A 20,704-nucleotide genomic window follows, 5' to 3' on the forward strand; every position below is an offset into this window, starting at 1 on the left:
CCTAACAATGTGTTAATTTGGATATATCCTGATAGTAGCTTCCTGCATACTTGCAAATAAGAACCAGTGCTAAGATATTTTAACTGTATTCCAGATGGGCAAAGAGCCCCTCACTACCTTCAGCCTGTGGTGTGGATGGAAGAAAGAGGTAGATAGCAAGTGCAAGATGAAGTCCCTAGTATATCTGAAATGTGTGGGATAAAAGATACAAAATGCAAAATGGGAGTTGAAATATGTTTCACAAATGTGTGTTTTTGTAAGATAAATAGTGTAGCACAAGCAACCTGCTCTGCCCTTTTATTGGTGACACACAGAAGTTTGTGGGTCCTTTATATGATGAGGTCAAATTCCAGTGCCTCTCCTATGCTTTCTAACCATTTTCATAGCTTAATTTGAAATGGAAAAAATGAGGTAATAAATAGATCCATTTTGAATTGGTTTGAATTTGTCCGCGTAAACAGGAAGTGGAGGATCTAGTCGCTGAATGATGGTACATATAGAACTCACAGATAAAAGGGAAAAGGGGGAAGGGAAGCACATGTCAATTTTAATCCTGCAAAGAATCCAGAGGTAGAAGCCCTGGTAAAATCACAGGATAAAAAACCTTTGTGTGGAGAAGCCCAATGACTGTATAACAGTAATGGTCGAGACACCATTTTGATTAATTTTAAATGCTTTTTTTTGCCATAGTGGTTTATTGTATGTTTCATGGTGTTGCTGTTTCTATTGCCAGTAAAACCCAGCTTGTTTCACAGTTAAGTGTACCACTCTTGTTACAATTCTTGGCTAATGGCTACCAAGTTCTAGTAGCTACAATACAGCATTCTTTCGAAAGATTTCCTCAGTTATAAGAAGTGTTCTGGTGAAATATGAAGAACATTCTTTATAGGTTACACCAGAGTTGGACAACATATGGTCTTCCAGATGTTTTAGCTTACAACTCCCATGATCCCTCAGCTTTGGCTACACTGGCTAGGGTTGATGGAGTTGTAGGCCAAAACTTCTGAAGGGGCACAAGTTGCCCAGCTTAGGTTACACTCTTTCTATCCTAGCATTGATCCTATGACTGATCCTCAGTTGAAAAAAATTCACAGTTCTTTTGGTCAACTGAACCATCCCGATTTATAACTTTAGTTTATACAATGTGAGCAATCTGCATAGAAAATGAACTATTTTATAGTCTCATTTTTCCAAAACATTTTGGGCTCTTGAGGCATGATATACATGTACCCCCTCCCCATTTATTTTATAATTATAAACTAAACAATTGCAATTTGCTGGCTCTTAAATAGTAACATGGAGCTCTACTTACTGCCTGAGGTGTCCTGCCTTACCCTGGCTAATAGTAGACATGTTGACCTTGTCTTACTATCACTGGTTTAAGATAACAACATATTTTCTCCCATACTAGCCCTTCTAAATATAAGGATGAAACTTTATCCCATACAAACTTCATCCCAACATATTATAGGTCTGAGGACCCATTATGCATGTGAGGAAGTCAGATGAGCTGCAGTAAGATGACATTCCTAAGATTTTTCTGTATGGAAACTTTGATAAATGTTTATTTTCTGTCAAGCTCAATGGGCATGTCAGGAAGGCATCAGGAAATTACATGCGCTGTAAAAACCTTCTGTGTCCTTGCTTGGGAATATTTTTTTTGCAGTGGAAGCATCCCTTCGAAGAAGGGAAAAAAAGCAGTGCAAACACATTTGTGGAGACACGCTCACATGCTTTCCTCTTTTGTCAGTGTATCAGGCACAGTGGAATCATTACATGTGTTCCTGTTGTTTGGAGCTCTGCAGGGTCATGACACATCCTTCAAATCTTTTTTTATTTTCCTGATCGATGGAGATGCAGCCACAGTGGAGTGTAAAATGATATTCATGTATCTTTCGCCATGAAAAAGGGGGAGTCGTGAGGAAGGAGCTTTTGTGATAAGAGAGAAATCAGAACAAGATTGCTTTTGATAAAAGATTGATGAAGAGGCGTTCAGAGCTTGCAGGAGAAAACATTTGTGAAAACAATTGATGTCAGGAGCTTTGATAAGACATGCAAAAAAATTTCATTTTAATATTTATTGCTTGTTTGGAAATTGATAGGCAGCTGCTGCATGATGAGGTCACGAAAGGGGAGATTGGTTCAGGAAAATTCATTATTTCTGTCCATTGTTTTCTCTGTTTTGGTATTAGATGGCCCTCCCATCCCCCAACTTTTTTATAATGTAATTTTCTGCCAACTCATAAAATACTTAGGCATCTATCTAAGACATTGGGAGTCATGCAATAGTTTTCTGACCAAACCAGGCATAGCTATGGTGTGACTAAATCCAGATATTATGCCATAGCATGGTTTGCATTAACCATAGTTTAGAAACAAACAGTGGGTTAAGTTTCCAAATGTACAACCGACAAACCATGGTGAACAATGATTTGCAGTTGCAATGGGAAAACTTCTCTTGGCTCCATTACAAATTGCATTATCAGAGAACATTAAAAACAAAAGAAAGAAGTTGGCTATTAGGGGTGTGTGGAGTGGGTCTGCTCTGGCCCAAAATTTGGAGCAGAGCTCTGATGAAGCGATTCTCTGCTCCAATTTTTGGAGTGGCTCTGTCTGTCCACCCCATCGCTCCGCACCATGGGGATCTGACCATTTTGAAAACAGCCAATATCTGCTCTGCAAGATCAGGCCTCCGATGAACTTCCAATGGACCCTTGGATTTGCTGAGCAGAGCACACTCCCCTAGTGGCTATATGTAATAATTTTACATTGGCTTATAATGTTTTTGTGCATGTTCACTTTTTTTCTGGGATAGATGGACATTCTGGCACTGGTGCTCAAGAATAGAAGTGCAGGGGATTACAAAAGAGTGATGTGCAAGTGTACAAGGGTCACAAGAGTAAGAATTTCTAGAAATCTCAGAAGCTACAGTGATTCAGTTATCTACTAGGTCATATGTACCTCCATGTCTTGATTGCCATGGTGATCTGGACACTATTAATTTTAAACTTTGAAATTAACGGGGAGAACAATCCTATGCCCCCGCCCTGACAGCATCCGGGGGGGGGGAGGGGGAAGGGAATAGGATAGTTCAGATTCCTGGATCCAAGGTCGGAGTCAGTGCTCTCAACTCTTAGCCAGGAGTACAAGCTCTCCTCCCCCTCCCCATCACAGCCAGTATGGAGATAACCGTGTTGGCTGCCTTTCCGAGCTCACAAAACAGCCTTGGAAGGAAGGTAAAGGGAGCGCTTCCTTCCCTCCCCTTCTGCAGAGACCTTCCTAGATGGACAAAGACACCCACCTAGCAAAAATGCAGAGGAGTGTGGAAGTGAAGAGGGCCTCTACCACTCCTCCCACTCTGCACTGGATGGCCATAAGCCCCCCTAATGGCATCCTAATTTGCTATTCACAGGGCAACTCCCCCCATCCCAAGCCGACGGTACATAAAACTGGCACACAGACTCACAATAGTTTTGATTTGCAAATTTGTATGCAGAGCCTGTTATTTCCAAATATCAGCAATATCACAAGTTTAGAGTTGTTCACTTGCTCCCTCTCCCCCATCAGCTCGGTGATCATCTTTATTATTTGACTTTTGGACCAGGAGCCTCTGGAGGTAAAGCTACATTCCCAAATATGATTTATCAATTTGGACCTCTTGTCAAAACACACTTAGCACAAACTTTGGTTTATAAACCAATTTCAAATGGAGGCTTCTGATTCTACTTTGTTGGCTTTTTCATTGAGATATCATGCTGAACCATTGTTAAACTTCCTTAACTTACGTTTGCTGTGTTGCCTGAATTGAGCCTATGATAGGGTGACTATATTCAAAGGAGGACAGGGCTCCTGTATCTTGAACAGTTGTATTGAATAGGGATTTTCAGCAGGTGTCATTGTTATGCATGCAGCACCTGGTGAAATTCCCTCTTCGTCACAACAGTTGAAACTGCAACAGCCCTGCCCTCTTTTGTAGCTGATCACTCTAGTATAGCTCCTGCAGCTTTAACTGTTGTGATGAAGAGGGAATTCCACCAGGTGCTGCATGCATAACAATGACACCTGCTGAAATTCCCTTTCTCTACAACTGTTAAAGATAGAGGAGCCCTGTCCTCCTTTTCATATATGGTCAGCCTATGAAATCAGTATTTGTAAACCATTTAGAGAGGAAAGCTCAATACGAACGGTCCCCCGTTATAGACTTTTATTAAACAATTTTGACTAGTGCCAGGGCAGTCTGCCCTATTTGTGTTTTCTTTTATATGTGTAATAGAGTTGAAGTATCTAAATCAATAGAATAAACTACTTTGGTAGACACTCTTCAATATCTTGTAGAAGTATTGAATGGCAAGGAACTGATTTTATATTTCTAGCACAATGTAAAAGTGTGATACCTGTTTTGAAAATATAAGAATAAGAAAAAGTGAGTGTTCCAATGGACAGGTATGAATAATAGGAAACACTCTAAAATTTACTTTATTTATTTGGTTTTCTACCCCACTTTATCTTATACGCTAGGGGCATGTTGTAATGGCCTAAGAAACAAATGCAAAATGTTGTCTTAAAACCTTCCAGCGTAACTTTCCATTCCAATAGTTAAACCATATATATATATATATATATATATATATATATATATATATATATTTATTCAGGCTTTGACGAGTCTCCAAAGCTAGCATGCTTCATTGTTGTGAGGGATGCAAAGGACACCACAACTGCCTTTTGTGTTCTGACGTAACATACAGATGGAAAATTGCCATGTTCTTGGACTCATATTGTCTGCTCTCTTTGGCTGTAAATAACATTCAAAGTTCTTTTCACACAGGGCATGATGGGGCTTGTAGTCCAGCCCAGTGAAGAATTGTTGGCGGGGGTGGGTGGGGGAGGACTGGAATTTCCCCCTCCCCCCCAAAAAAAAACTCTAGGGGGGAAATGGGAGGGGGAAGGTTGTTCTTCCTGTATTTTTCCATGCCCCCCTCCCATTTTTCTGTCCTGTCCCACCGCCAGGTTCAGCCCCATCATTCACTGCAGAAAAAGATGCTTGGAGTTCAGCATAATTTCTTTGCTGGAGAGAGACCCACTGGGCCTCGTTTCTCTTCTTTGGAGCCTACCCCACCTACTTCCCTGCAAGAAAAATCAATTTGGAGTGGGGAGGGTCTTTGGGGGCAGCAGGAAAAATAGAAAGGCCAGGGGCCTATTTTGATGAGGGGTTTGCCCTGGGGTGGATCCGCAGTGGTGGCAGGTCATCTATATGATGCAGCCACCATCACAAAGCCATCCAGGGGCAAACCTGCTAAGCTCAGGGCTGTGCCCCAGCCGATTTTGACCCCTTATTTGTGGCATCAGCTGGGCAGGGACAGAGGGCGGACCAATGAGGCAAATGGCTGCTGGGCTGGAGCTTCGCCTTAAAGGATTTTTTTTTTTCACTGAACTATAACGAAGTGGAGAAGGGGTGCCCGATGAGCCAAATGGCTGCTGGCTGTCTAAAATGCTGTGTGTGGGTGGAGGCAGTGGTGCGCGTGTGTGTGTACCTGTGTGTGTGTCATGCTGCATCTAGCCTTTCGCTGCCTGGGGTGGGGAGCAGAGGGTGATTTAGCCCCCTGTCAGAGCTGCTTTAGCCACCTGCTACTGTTCCCTGCGTCGCCCTCCCTCTCCCCTTTGGTTTTTGGGCTCCCTTGTGACCTCTCCCTTGTCCTCTCGTCCTCCTTCTCAGCCACTTCACTCCTCCCTTTTACCTGAGACAAGGGGAAGGGCGCGCCAGGGAGCTGAATGATCGCTGGCCTGCCTCTGCGGAACAGCGGAGCATCGCTTTCACAGTAACAGGAAAACAACAGTAAAAAATTTAAAGAACTGGGCAAGAGGGCAGGGACACGGGGAAGGGGTGGCCCAGAGGGCAAATGGCTGCTGGACCACCTCCGCAGAGCTTCATGTTAAAGGATAAACATTGAAAATAAATAAAAACTGAGCGTGGTGCAGACTCTCCTCTTCGCTTTTTCTTCAGCAGCAGGGAGGAGGAGGAAGAGGAGGAGGGAAACAAGTGGGGTATGGACAGAAGGGCTAGGGGCAACTGTGCCCCCCCCTCATTTCAAACCCCGCATTTGTCCTCCGTCCTGTGGGGATAACGGGAAGCAGGGCAAATGTGGGGGGACCAGGGATCGTGGCACTAGTGTGCCGCGGTCAATGCAGGGCCCAAATCTACACCAAGCAGGATATAACACTTTGAAACTGGGTTGAAAACGATATGTGGAATGTGTCCTGAACCCCAACCGTTGTCAGTGCACTTCAATACCATTATAAAGCAGTAGCAGTGGAGGGCAGGGGTGAAAGCAAAACCAATGTGAGGGGGCTACTTGAAGTGGGCTGTGTCCTCTTTGATTCTGCTTGCAACAGTTTGAGCATGGTTGTTTCCATAGTCAAACATTCTTGCATAAAATGCTCACCCCACCCTTTAATCTGGAGCTATCAGTAGGATGAGGCAGGATACCTCCAATTTTGTGATTCTAAGAATGTTTGATTATTAGTCTATAGTATGTTTTCCTACAAATCCAATTATCCCATCCCCTATGCCATTATAAAATAGCGTAGAGACAATTTTGACTTTGGTTCCCTGTAAAGTTGATGTGATTCTCATTTAGGCTGCAAGTCCACAGAGCATTTATTCCATAACTGTCCTATTATGGTCCATGGGACTTCTCCATATTTTCTTTTAATGGCCATGTTTTTACTGCTATTGCGATAGATCTAAAATCATTGGCACATATAATTTGCAATTAATTCCACTGGAATGGATAAATTCACAGATGGATATAGATGTAAAGTCATTGTGTAATTTGATTGGGGAAATCCACTTACAAATCAGCGTTGATTATAGTTGAAACTATTATGGTGGTTTTTGCAATGTACATTGCATTTTTTTAAAAAAGGGAAATCACGTTTAGATGTATTTATTTATTTTAAAAAGAAGCTGCTGGTCCACTCTTTTACTGACTTCCAAATACACTTTTATGAAAGCAGGTTTATTGATGCTACGGTAGCAGACTTGCACATAGCTTTCAAAGTTTTTCTTTAGAAAAAAACAAACATGAAAAGGTATTAAAGCAAAGTTGTTGTAATATATTTTGTATTTGATTCCAATCTTCTATGCAATTGCAAAGGAGGGCAAATTAAAACCTTGGAAGAGAGTACCTGTGAAGTGTGTGCGCATGATGTCATATCTGGATTTGGACCACAATTGTCATCATTCCCAGCCACCACTGGCCCTAGGTAGAGCTCTGAGTAGTCTGGAGAATATTCCCTATAAAGAATATATCCTTGATTGTCCCTTGGGTTTGCTCTGCCTTGTGTTCAGTTCTCCTGAACTGTGGTCAAACTCAGAAAATACATAAAGATAATTCCAGAATTGGAGCAGGCAGAGTCTGCTGCAGCTTGAGTTTCTTCGGTTCATTTGTGCCTCCCCACCCCCATGCTACTAATCTTCATTTGTACGTGGATGAAACACTGGAAAAAACAAGTCTGAATATGATTGCATGTTGTTTACTTGTATCAAGATTCTTTTTTTGTACAGTGTTTCACTGATGTGCACACACACTCTTGTGCATTGCTAAAACATCACGTATAAAAAAACTTGATGCAATGATCACATCAGATGGCTTTTTTTGCAGGTTGTATCATGTGCGCGTATGTATATTGGTAACATAGCGTAGGAGGGGAAGCCACATGTGAATGGAAGGAACTGAACGCTGTGGCAAACTCTGTATGCACTGTACAAAAAATAGAAATAAAAAATGGAACAGTTGAGAAATTCTACATGCAAAATTGCGCTTCAGGAAACAAGATGAGATCCAAATTACCTCATCTTTTAAACCTCCAAAATCCAGATGAGAAAATTGGATGAGGACACTTTAAGAAGCAACCCTACCTAGAACGCTTCCCTCTGGCTGTACATTGCAAGATCCATGTAGGTGGGCATTTTCTCTAACAGGGAGACTTGTCCCTGAGAACATCCCCACCCTCCCGCCACCACAAGAAGCTTCCAGGCTTCTATGGAACTTGGTTGAGAGCCATTTCTTTTCTTTTCTTTTTTTACAAATCCCATGTTGCCATGAGATCTAATAGTCTGAGAATGATCTGATAAAAATATGTTTGCCTGTTTTCCTTGTGACAGGAACAACTTTACAAATTTAAAATAAATGTACTACAAATAAACTGGCAAAAGTGGGGGAAAAGATTTTCTTTTTTAAAAGATGGTTTACCATTTCTTGGAGATTGAAAACGTGATGTAAGATTTTTCTCTCTTCTTCCTCTGGTATCCTTTCAGCTCTTTTTCCTCAGCATCTTTTTCCTCCTCTAACTATCACCAAATGACTTTTCTAGCTGCCTCTTTACCAACATTCTGTGCCTGTCCTTCCATTGGCCCAGCACTCTTACAGCTCACAGGACTAAGCTTTCTTGCACATGGCATACACACACTGTGTCACATGTTACATTACATGTACAGTGTGGGGCATATGCATTAACATTCCCTGTGCTTCATTCTTCCTTCACAAGCTGCCCAAAGCTCGAGCTTTGAACTTTTTCAAAGTTTCAAAATTTCTTGGATATCTACACTGCTCAAGCTTCAGTTTAAAATGAAAATGAGCAAAATCTGTCTGGTAGATCTCTACTAATAAGTCTTATACTACCGTATTCTTATGTAAGATCCTTCGTCATTTAAACTTTTATTTTGTTTTCCAATATTGTCATTCAAGATAGTTACAATACTTCAACTTAACATGTATATTTGCTAAATAACCTGGCTGAAATCTATTCTAATAAGTGATAAATGGTATCCAACATTTTTGAAATGTCTGGATGGAGGTCATTCCTCCTTTACAGAGCACCTTATAAGGGGATTTTTCAGGTGACTTTTATTTTAAGGCACCCTGAACATAGGCTGCTTGGAAGCATAAGTTCCTGCAATACCTTGAAACAGTACTCCTTAAATTCTCCACTATAGTAGGTGTAAGGAAGAGCTGGAAATAGACAGCCAGAATTATTGACTTCACCCAGACTCACAAACTCAATGAAACTATTATAACTTTAAAACATGTATTAAAACAATTTAAGGAAGTTAAAGTTAAACAGACACATGAACCTCCATTCAGCAAAACAAATTAAAAGAATATACTCACAAGTCTGACAGATTTCTGGAGAACAAGACCAACACAGATAAACACAGACTCTGTGAAGGAGCTCTTCTTCACAGAGGGGCTCCCATCTCTCTCAGGCAAGACCATGTCATGCCGGAGGGAAAGGGAAGTCATCTTTGTCCCCTGTGTCCAGACTTTAATACCCCTCTCAAAGACAAAGACCTCCCTCCTAATTTATTCTGAAATAGCTAAATCCATTGGTCCACATCATAAATTTAGATCATCCTCTTCCAGGAATGTTCCATCCTTTTCTGACGTATTTGTTTAACTCTAAGTTGGACATTACTTCTGCTTTTCATGCGGTCAACTGTCTGTTTGACTTCTCTGTTCTTATGGACACAGGGATTTTTCCAACCACAACCTCACCTGGCCTTCACCCTGGACCCTTCACCTAGTTACAGTTAGTACATGTCACAAGTTCTTATGACTAATGTCTTTTGAGCAATACCAAGTTATATTTCTAAATCATTTTCCATCAGGCCTTAACTAAACTAAAACACCTAACCCTTGATACAATGTTCTATGTGTGTATGCTTACTTGCTCTCTTAATATTAAAGCATTACCCATTTAAACCCATTCTATGCCCCCGAAAGCTTATTTCTCTATGATATGCCAACAAACTTTTATAACCCCAATCTTACACATATTTAGTAAAATTTCAAATGAAGAAATAATCTTACAGTACATCTTATTTTATTCATCACCACGGCAGTTTAAATCTTCTTTTCCATTGTACCAGAGATGGTGTGAATGTAGATTGCCAAGCTTTCGCTAAGAGGATCCTTGCAGCTATTAACATATAACTCACTATCAACACAAAATCTCTAGGGATCTGATATTTAATATCACTCTGGAGTATGGTTGTTGGGGTTAATTGCAATTCATGGCCTGTAATTTCTCTGACACTATTTATTATCTTCTTCCAATGTTCCTTAGTAGGAATATAAAGCCACCTCTTTATATCACAGATTGGGTAGAATACTGGAACAGTTCCAATTGTAATATGGAGTGGGAAGCTTCACATCCCACCCCCAAAATAAGTGATATTTTAAAATAGTCACAAATCAGCAGTCATAAATGGATATTTCAAATGGAAATATTCCAGAATTCATGGTGAAGAGGGAGAATCATTACAATTGTTGGTCTGTGTATCTTTAGATATAAAAAACTTGAAGCATCAATACTTCCACCATGCTTTTTTCATAATAGCCCTTATATCATCAGTGTTTTCTCTCTCTCTTAAACCTGAGTAACCCGAAAGGAACACAGGATGAGAGCTATTTTGAAAGTAAAGATAAAAGGCCTCCCTTCAGCCTGGGTTCCTTTATCTTTTTTTATAGGTCATTATTCTCTTGTTCTGACATTCAAAAACATTTTTCAGGCCTGACTAAAGGAGACTTCCTCACCTGTATTATATAGCTGTGTATTTAATATATGATGGTTGGATGTGAGTCAGACTCATGGGATCAGTTTTCTTTATAATTGAACCTTTTCTATAAGGTTCTTTTTATATGCATAGATTATTTTAATGAATACAAAACTGCTGTTATTTTCAATCTACAATTATTACTAAGTGCAATGAAATAATAGATTAAAATGCATGCTATTCTGTATGGGAAGTATTCTATGCTGTCACAGAGCAAGTGTAAACTAACACTATTGCAATATCATTGGTAGGGATGCTGAAGACATCTGGTTGGGCCTTGAGGCTCAGCAGAACCCCCCCCCCCCCGCCCCCAGACTGGAGTCCAGGGACCACTGGGCACACACCACGTTGGGCAAGTGTGGCCGTGCCACTGGTCTGCCAAGCTGCAAAGTGATGGCTCGGCCTTTTGTGTCATTGGTGGCTGTAAAGAGCCTGTTTACACAAAATTGCAGGCATAAATGGTCTAAATAGAAACAGTATCAGAGGCAGGAAGCCTATATACACCAGTTTCTGGTGAACATGGGTGAGAGGGTGCTGTTGCACCTGTGTCCTACCTGTGGGTTCCTGGTTGACAGCTGGTAGGCCACTGTGTGAACAGTGTGCTGGACTAGATGGACCCTTGCTCTGATAAAGCATGAGTCTTCCTATGTTCTTATGATTGCCATTTATGCAAAATGGTGATTTACAGAAAAGTTTGAGTCGCTGTTCTGTACAAAATGGAGGCTTGTTTGAGGAGCGTGAAGCCACGCTCCACTCGTCAGGAGTTGTTAACGGGCGGGATCCAGCATGTGGCGTGCAGTGTGGTCAGAGCCAAGTTTAGCCATCCCTAGTCATTAGTGCTTGCTAGGCAAAAGCAAAAAGTGGTGATTTGGCATTGAATTTTGGCAGCAAATTATGCGGTAAAAAATTGGCAGCAAAGCACTGTTTTTTCCCTTTGCCTTGCAAGTACTAATGACAATGTGCTAGGGATGGAGAGACTCACCTCTGTCCGGAACCACACACCAAACCCCCACTGGTCACCCGCCCCTGGTCGCCACTCTGCGTGACCCACCACACAGTCCGTGGGCATCCTGAAAGCAGCACACAGCTGCCATTTTATGCAAAATGGCAGCTCACTGAGGGGTCAGGTGGCTCACTGGTTGGCCGCAGATAGTGTGGCAGCTTGTACAGGGAACCGAACACAGGCAGGGAACTGGCACCAATCAGACTGGAGTCCGGGAGGCTGAGCGGGGGACTCTGCTGGACTCCACCCACCTCTTGGACTCCCTTGACATCCCTATGATGTGCTAATGTTGTTGGATTACTCTAGGATGAAGTAATTAGTGCTAGTGCAGTGACAGCATTGGATACTAGCCAGAGCAATATATGTATACATATGTATGGTAATTTGGGGTTCTTTATGTTTTCAAGACAGACTCTGAACTATGTCTGAACTACATATTTGGTAGATCATTGGGTCTTTAGTGCTCTAGGCCAATGATCTGATTGAGTAAACTAGTTGTTCTTTCTTTCTGGAGTTCATATGACTGAAGATGCAAAACACAGGTAGCCACATTCTGGTCTGTGATTGGCTGGCCTTGAGTGTTGCTTGATTGTGTCACAAAGAAGCCTGCTGGGATACAGAAGACAAGTTTCTCTTCCTATGTAGACATTTCTTAGAGAGGCTGATGGGTAGGCAGACCTGTCTTTGGGATGAGGGTGGCACACTTAGATGATTGGTAGTCTTTCCCAGCTCTCTGTTTCTATCATTCATTTTTCGGCATACTGGCGTGTTAATTTAGCTCTGAGAAACCCTCCTGGAGGTTTGACGTTTGGAGATCTCCTGGAAATGCTGCATGTTGGCTACAAAGTAAGTTAGCACATCCCTCCCAATCACCACAACCAAGCAACCCTTCACCTTGCCCCAAAGCTGCTTCTGCAATCCTTCTTGAACCTGGTCTCATTCAGACACTCCACTTTTTGCTCCTGCAGCCTATTCTGGGAATTTAAAACCATTAAGCTTGTGTCTGCTCAGTGGGCATGATTTTCTGCTGGGCCTTGAATAACTGTGGGCTTTCGTTTTGCTTTTTGGATTCACCTTTGATGTATAGCTTTAGTGTTCGATATCTGTCAGTTGCTGATATTCAGATCTCTCCTCTTTCTACACTCAGATTGCGTGAACAAGGTATATAAATAGGGATATATTTATATGATCCGCTGCCTCAACTTGCTCAGCTGGGCATGTAAGATAGAAAGATCTTGGTTGCTTTAGTCATGAGTATTTTTTGAAACCTGAAGGACATGCCCAACTCAGTCATAGAGTTACAGGATTGGAACTAAATCCTAATTCCCTGCATGGCTGTTTTACTCATCCCACGCCTCCAGTAGATTAACCAAGATGAGATGAATCCAGTATGCCAGGGGTCCCCAACCTTTTTGGACCCAAGGGCACATTTGCGAATTTGAGAAACTGCTGTGTGCACCACTACAAAATGGCTCCCAAGGAGGTTGTGGCTAGTCCTATAATGGCTGCCAATGAAAGTCCTAGGAGGAGGGCTTTCTCCGCTGTGGCACCCCGGTTGTGGAATGAGCTTCCCAGAGAGGTCTGCCTGGCGCCTACACTGTACTCCTTTCGTCGCCAGCTGAAGACCTTTTTATTCACTCAGTATTTTAACACTTAATTTTAACAAATTATACTGTTTTAACTCTGTATTTTAACCTTATATCAATCTTGCTGCGTGGTTTTATCCTGGTTGTGCTTTTTATATTGTATTTTGTATTTGTGTTTTTTAACTTGTTGGTTGTTTTATGATGGTTTTAATTTTTGTGAACCGCCCAGAGAGCTTCGACTATTGGGCGGTATAAAAATGTAATAAATAAAATAAAATAAAATTAAAAAATGGGGGCCTGTCTAGCCAAATGTGAGCTAAAGGGAGGGTGGCCGGAGAGAGGAAGAGCAAGGCTAGAGGCTAGAAAGGGAGAGAAAGAAAAAAGCTAGGGATGGGGAAGGAAGAGAAATAGCAAGGGTAGAGGTTGAAAGGGGTGAGAGAGAGAGCCAAGAGGAAAGTTCTGGGTGGGCAGAAAATTCGGCAGGGCCAGGAAGCAATACTTCCCTTCTGCTTGGCTGCTAACAGCTGATCTGCTGCACGTGCAGGAACATGAAGGAGAACTTGGCGCACTAAAGTTTTTCAAGGTCTTCATTTAAATTTTTTTTGGAATGGTGCAAGGAATGGAGATGTGCGCCATTGGAGGTCCCCCCGAGCACCATGGTGCCCATGGGTCCCACGTTGGGGACCCCTGCAGTATGCCATAAGCACAGACCAGCAGCGACCAGAGTTTGTTAAGGCAGAAGCCACTTTTCGGACCAGTTTTACAGAGAGCCACTGCTAGCTTTAGCACAGAACACTCTCTGGATGGCTTTCTGAACTTGGGTTGTAGTTGCTCATAGGACATGATCCCTAATTGTCCTCTGCTGTGACCTTTTACAGTAATTCACACCTTTACCAAGTGAGGACAAAATCATATTGAGTCAAATGGCACGTTTTACATCCATCCATTCCTATATAGAATAAAGAATTGATAGTATTACTCATACAAGGTGCCGAATGGCAGGCAGCCTGGTCTGTAATCTTTGATAAGGTTTACGGTAGTCCTTTTTTATGTATTAACTGCTGTAGTTATTACATTTAGATGATTTAAGTTGTATCAGGCATACCATGGTGAAATGAAAGTGATAGTTGTGTTCAATCAAAATCACAACAGAAACTGCCTTGATGAAGACAGCATACATCATAGCAATGCAACTGTGTTCATTTTTAATTTAGTCCTATAAAAGATGTCATTGATCGGTAGTCTTCTGCATAAATATTGCAATGAGTTAGAGTCTTATGGGTTGCTCTGTAGTATAGATGACTATTGGGGGCAGGGGAATAATAAGTTGGCTAACTCTGCTGATAGGTTTCATGTGAATTTAGTACTCATTTTGCAGTTGTTCTGTTCCTTTTAGTATCAGCTTGATAAGTTGTTAATGTCATTGTCAAAACACTAATAGCTTCCATCATTCTTTAGATCTCATGGCAGAATGCGGTGGATGGTTGGTCTTAGCAGAAGCAACCATAAATTAAGCACTCTCCGTGTTAAAGCTGCAAACAGCCAGAAATGTTCTCAATATCTAGAATTCTTACAGATGTAATTCTTCATTTTGCAAATATTAACTTTGTGCCAGTGAGAATGCCTCGAAGAATTGTTCATGTATTCATAGCAGTAGCCAATGGTGTGCAACCACTAACATAAATTAACTTGTGCAAGTGTAAACTACTGCAGCGTACCACTGATAGTATTGCTGGAGCACCGATTTCCCTCAAAATTGGTGTGCCAGCCAATGCTACTGGTGTTGTGCTATTGTAGTTTATACTAGTGCAACATCATTTATGTCATTTATCGTTGGATACTGCCCATGATATGATAACGTTGCAGTGGAAAGAAATTGTTAAAACCATATTTCACATATAAAAACCAATAATTTCCCCATTTTTTAATGTACAGATATATTATGCCAAATATGCATAGGCCCAATGTAGTATAGTTGAGAGACTGCTGGACTTGGAATAGGGAGGACTGAGTTTATTCTAAGCTTCCTCACATAGTTATTGTGATAAATAAATAAATAAGAAAATTCCATATAAGCTGCCCTGGGCTCCTTGGAAGAAGAAACGAAGAAATAAAAATGTGATGGAGAATAGTACATGGTTTATATATGATGGAGTTCTGACCTCAGGAGGCCTGTCACATAAAAATTCATATATCTTTGACCAGAATTACTGGACATTATTTCATGAAGCCCTCCTTGTCACATAACAACAAGCTTCTTTTGAATCCATACATTTATTAAGCAGAAAAGAACTGGCAACATCTTTCCGACATTCCTGATGTTGATCACTTCTAACATTGGATATCGCTCATGCTTAAACCCATCAGCCTACCCCATTGGTGCATAGCCCCTTAGCTGTCATTCATGATCCTCCTGGTGAAATAGTGTAAATAATGGAATAATCCTCTACTCTGGAGGAAAAACCCCAGCCACGGTCCGGTCGCTGCCTCTTTCTGATTCAGGTCACGATCTTCTCATTGTCTCCTCTCAGTTCTTTTCTCCTCATATCTGTTCCTTATGGCTCGTTCCAATCTCGTCTCTCCTAACTTAGTTCCTATCCGGTGTCTCCCCTCTTCTCAGCTGCCTTTTTCGTGTTCCTTATGGAACTGTCGCTCTCTTGCTTCTAAGGCCCCTGTCATCCAGGACTTGTTTATCTCTAGGTCTCTCCACCTCCTTGCTCTTACTGAAACCTGGCTTCCTGCCCATGATACTGCCATCTCTGCTGCCCTCTCTCTTGGAGGACTCTCTTTCTCTCACACTAGTCGCCCAGAGGGTCGGGGTGGTGGTGTGGGTCTTTTATTATCTAGTTTGTGCCAGTTCCAGCCTCTTTCCATTCCACCTTCACATTGCTTCTCCTCTTTTGAGGTACATGTGGTGAGGCTCTTCGCTCCACTGCGACTGCGGGTTGCAGTTCTGTACCGCCCCCCAGGCTCGTCCTCAAAATTTATCTCTGATTTTGATTCGTGGCTGTCCTTGTTCCTCTCTGACAACTGTCCTACTCTTATCCTGGGTGATTTCAACATTCATGTGGATGACCCTCAAGATGCTGCAGCTCTACGATTTCGCTCATTATCTTCCTCTTATGATCTTAAGCTTTGGTCTGATGCACCCACACATTCCCTTGGACACTGTCTGGATCTTGTTCTCACTCGGAATTGCTCTGTGTTGGACTTTTCTACTGCTCACTTTCCGCTGTCAGATCATCACCTAGTTTCTTTCAATATTACTCATAATCCTCCTCCTTCACGTCCCGCTTCTCGCTCTTGTCGTGACTTGCAATCTATCAATTACGAGGCTTTTTCCCAGTCCCTAGCCTCCTCCCTTCCTTCTGTCTGTTCGGCTGTCTCCTTGGACTCAGCTGTCTCCTTCTTTAATTCCTCCTTATCTTCAACTCTTGATAATCTTGCTCCATCTACAACTCGGATAGTTCGCCCTTCTCAACCCCAACCGTGGCTCACCTCTTCCCTCCGCTACCTTCGCTCTTGTTCCCGGGCAGCTGAACGCCTTTGGCGTAAGACCAGGGACCGGGCAGACTTTGTCCATTACAAATTTGTACTTTCCTCTTTCTCTTCTGCCATCTCACTGGCCAAACAGCAGTACTACTCAACGCTGATCCAGTCAAATGCTAGGCATCCTCAGCGGCTCTTTGCGTCCTTCAATTCTCTTCTGAAGCCTAATCCGCCATCTCTCCCCGCCTCTCTGTCTGCTAACAACTTTGCCTCTTTTTTCAATGCTAAAATCCAAACTATCCGCTCTGATCTGGCCAGCTCTGCTCCTCTTCCAGTTCCTGTTCCTCATCTGTCAGCTCCTCCTGCAAATTTCTCTGCGTTTCCTTCGGTCTCTGCGGATGAACTGTCTACAATACTGCGCTCTTCGAAGCCTTCCACTTGTTCTCGTGATCCGATTCCTTCTCGCGTCTTTATTAATCTTATTCCTGCTATCCTCCCTTCCTTGCTACATATTATTAATCTTTCTCTGTCCTCTGGTTCATTTCCTTCTGCTTTTAAACATGCTACAGTCTCTCCCATTCTCAAGAAACCTACTCTTGATAGGCTATCTCTGTCTAACTACCGACCTGTCTCTTTGTTGCCGTTTGTTTCAAAGATCCTGGAGCGTGCGGTCTACTCTCGCTGTCTTGACTTTCTTTCTAGTAACTCTGCTTTGGATCCATTTCAATCTGGATTCTGTCCTCTGCATTCCACCGAAACAGCCCTTACTAAGATCACCAATGATCTCCTTACTGCCAAGTCTAAAGGCCATTATTCCGTTCTTATTCTCCTTGATCTAACTGCAGCCTTTGACACGGTTGATCATGATCTTCTCTTAGATTCCCTTCATGACCTTGGATTTTGTGGCTCTGTCTATAACTGGTTTGCCTCCTATCTAGCGGGTCGCTCTTTCAGCGTGTTGACTAATGGCAGCTCGTCTTCCTCCTTTCCCCTTTCAGTAGGGGTTCCGCAAGGCTCGGTGCTTGGCCCGTTGTTGTTTTCCTTATACATGTTGCCCTTGGGCAAGCTTATTCAATCTCATGGTCTCCAATATCATCTGTACGCCGATGATACACAACTATATCTGTCATCTCCGGAACTTTCTCCTGATGTTCACGATCGTATCTCGGCATGTCTTTCAGATATCTCAGCTTGGCTGCTTCATCGTCGCTTGAAGCTTAACATGGCAAAGACTGAATTGCTTGTTTTTCCTCCTAAACCTTCTCCTCATCTCTCATTCTCTCTTACTGTCAATGATGTTACGCTTACTCCGGTCAAGGAAGCTCGTAGCCTTGGCTTTATCTTCGACTCCTCGCTCTCCTTTATTCCTCATATTGAGGCAGTAGCTAAATCTTGTCGATTTTTCCTGTATAATATTGCCAGGATTCGATCATTTTTGTCTGTCTCTTCTGCCAAGACGCTTGTTCATGCACTGGTTATTTCACGGTTGGACTACTGCAACCTTCTTCTCTCTGGCCTTCCTTCTTCTCACATCAGCCCGTTGGTTTCTGTTCACCACTCTGCCGCAAAGATCATCTTCTTAGCACGCCGCTCCGACCATGTTACTCCGCTTCTGAAATCTCTTCATTGGCTTCCAATTCACTTCAGAATCCAATATAAACTTCTCCTGTTAACCTTCAAAGCTTTTCACGGTCTAGCTCCTTCCTATCTCTCCTCTCTCATCTCACACTATTGCCCCGCTCGTGCTCTTCGCTCCTCTGATGCCATGTTTCTCGCCTGCCCAAGGGCCTCTACTTCCCTTGCTCGGCTTCGTCCATTTTCGTCTGCTGCCCCTTACGCCTGGAACGCTCTTCCAGAACATTTGAGAACTACAAGTTCAACCACAGCTTTTAAAGCTCAACTAAAAACTTTTCTTTTTCCTAAAGCTTTTAAAACTTGATGTTGTGCAGACTTCTACTGTTACTTTCTACTGTTAGTTTTTCCCTACCCTGTGCCTGCTTACCCTTCCCTGTACCTGTTGGCATTCTCTTCCCCTCCTTATTGTTTTACTATGATTTTATTAGATTGTAAGCCTATGCGGCAGAGTCTTGCTATTTACTGTTTTACTCTGTACAGCACCATGTACATTGATGGTGCTATATAAATAAATTAATAATAATAATAATAATAATAATAATAATAATAATAATAACAACTTCATCCATGTTTTGTCCCAACCTTCGCTAAAGACTCCATGGAATGCCAGAGTGTTCTTGACTCTCTTTGTAAGTGTGCTTACTACATCAGACTGCTTGGCATAGGCTTAGGTCAGGGGTGGGCTGCTTGTGGCCCTCCACATGTGGTTGGACTGTGACTCCCATCATGCCTCACCACTGTCTATGGCTGATGGGAGTTGTGGCCATCCAGATGTTTTGGCCTACAAGTTGCACACCCCTGGTTTAGGTAGATCAATAATCTTTTATTGCACACACTGACTTCTTTTCTCCTATTTTTCTTTATATTTATCTTTCATAAAATTGAATTAATTTTGAAACCAGGCTCAACTGGATTCCTTTACCATCTAAAGGACAGTGTTCCCTCCCCACCATCCAGTCCACTACGTGTCTGCTGCAGGCCTTATATTAATGGGAGGTAAAAGAAAGAGACCAGCACCTGCTTGACTGGAGCAGACTTGTACGCTTTAGTTGACTGTCCCCTGTTGCCAGGAAAATAAGCCATCATGAGAACTTCATTCCCCTTGACTTAGGTTTACTAGAGTGAGTGTTGGCAATAGTAATATGGTGGAGGACATATTGCCAGAAGTCTGCCCTACGGGACTCTGAGATGGCAGTCTCTGTCCTTCACAGTGTCCTGACAATGAATGATAATGATGATGGTGGTGGTGGTGAAGGTGAATTAAATGTCTCAAAAGCAGAGCCCTATATAGTGGTTGTATTAAAAAGAACAAGCCACTGGCCAAATGTTTACATAATCTAAAAGGCTAAGACCATAATGTAATGAGAAGAGACACCAGAGGGAGGGGAAAGGGGAGAGGCAAAGACTTTGGGAGAAGAGGTATGTTTTGGGATGTTGCTTTGAACTTTTGCCAAGAGGGAGACATGTGGATGTCAAGAGGCAGTGAGTTTCAGAAAGAAGGGGCAGCAAGAGAGAAATAGAAGTAGTAAATTCTGGTTTAGCTAAGACAAAAATATTGACAGAGCAAAGATGACAAAAGAACAAATATGAAATAAGCACTGAATTTAATTTCTGAAAGGGGAAGGAGTTCTGGTTGAGCTGAACCTCAGATGAAGAAAGTTCAGGTACTTCCAGTTGGGTATATTTGTTATCTCCAGTAAATGATGATCTCATTATGAAGGCAGTCATCAGCCAAAAGCCAGAAGAGCAGCACGTGAACTTAATGAGCAGCATTCGTGCAAAACCTTTGTAATCTGTTGCCTTCAGCATTGTGTGGTAGATTAAATTTTTGTAGCTCATTTTGTTCATCTATCAGTGTTAATCCCAAAGTTCATGACACCACAAGGGTGGATAATTATGTCAGTATGAATGTTGAATGAAGGACATTCCTGACTTCTCAGAATCACTGACATATTTTTTTTTACTACAATATGAATCTCCCACTGCATATTCTAAAAAGTCATTGCGAAAGCTCGCACACATTCTGGGCAGATATCGTTTCTCTTTATGGTTGCCAAATTCTGCCTCCCATTTTATTAAAGGAACAAATATAGTATTGATTGTGTTTAGAGCAATGGCCAAGAATAGGTTGTGCTGATGACAGCTATCCCTGCTATTAATAATGATGATGTTCATGATAATAAATATTTGTAATAATAATAAAGAATTCTGGATCAGATGAATTAGTGCACCATTCAGCACTTCTAAATTATTATTATTATTATTATTTATTTATATAGCACCATCAATGTACATGGTGCTGTACAGATAACACAGTAAATAGCAAGACCCTGCCGCATAGGCTTACAATCTAATAAGTTGTAGTAAACAATA

At 42.0% G+C, this 20,704-nt stretch overlaps 1 protein-coding gene and 1 long non-coding RNA gene across 2 annotated transcripts in view; one reads left to right on the forward strand and one right to left on the reverse strand.

Moving 5' to 3' along the window:
- The window catches only part of LOC134397642 (uncharacterized), a 48,012-nt gene extending 38,743 nt beyond the window's left edge, over positions 1-9,269 (reverse strand). The window contains exon 1 of the long non-coding RNA XR_010025375.1: positions 9,174-9,269. This is a non-coding gene — a long non-coding RNA (uncharacterized LOC134397642). The remainder of the gene's footprint in view (positions 1-9,173) is intronic.
- The window catches only part of PRKN (parkin RBR E3 ubiquitin protein ligase), an 887,548-nt gene that overhangs the window by 250,216 nt on the left and 616,628 nt on the right, over positions 1-20,704 (forward strand). The gene's annotated exons all lie outside the window — the stretch shown is intronic.

Source organism: Elgaria multicarinata, chromosome 4 (genome assembly GCF_023053635.1).
Source record: "Elgaria multicarinata webbii isolate HBS135686 ecotype San Diego chromosome 4, rElgMul1.1.pri, whole genome shotgun sequence".
In the NCBI taxonomy this organism is placed as follows: Eukaryota; Metazoa; Chordata; class Lepidosauria; order Squamata; family Anguidae; genus Elgaria; species Elgaria multicarinata.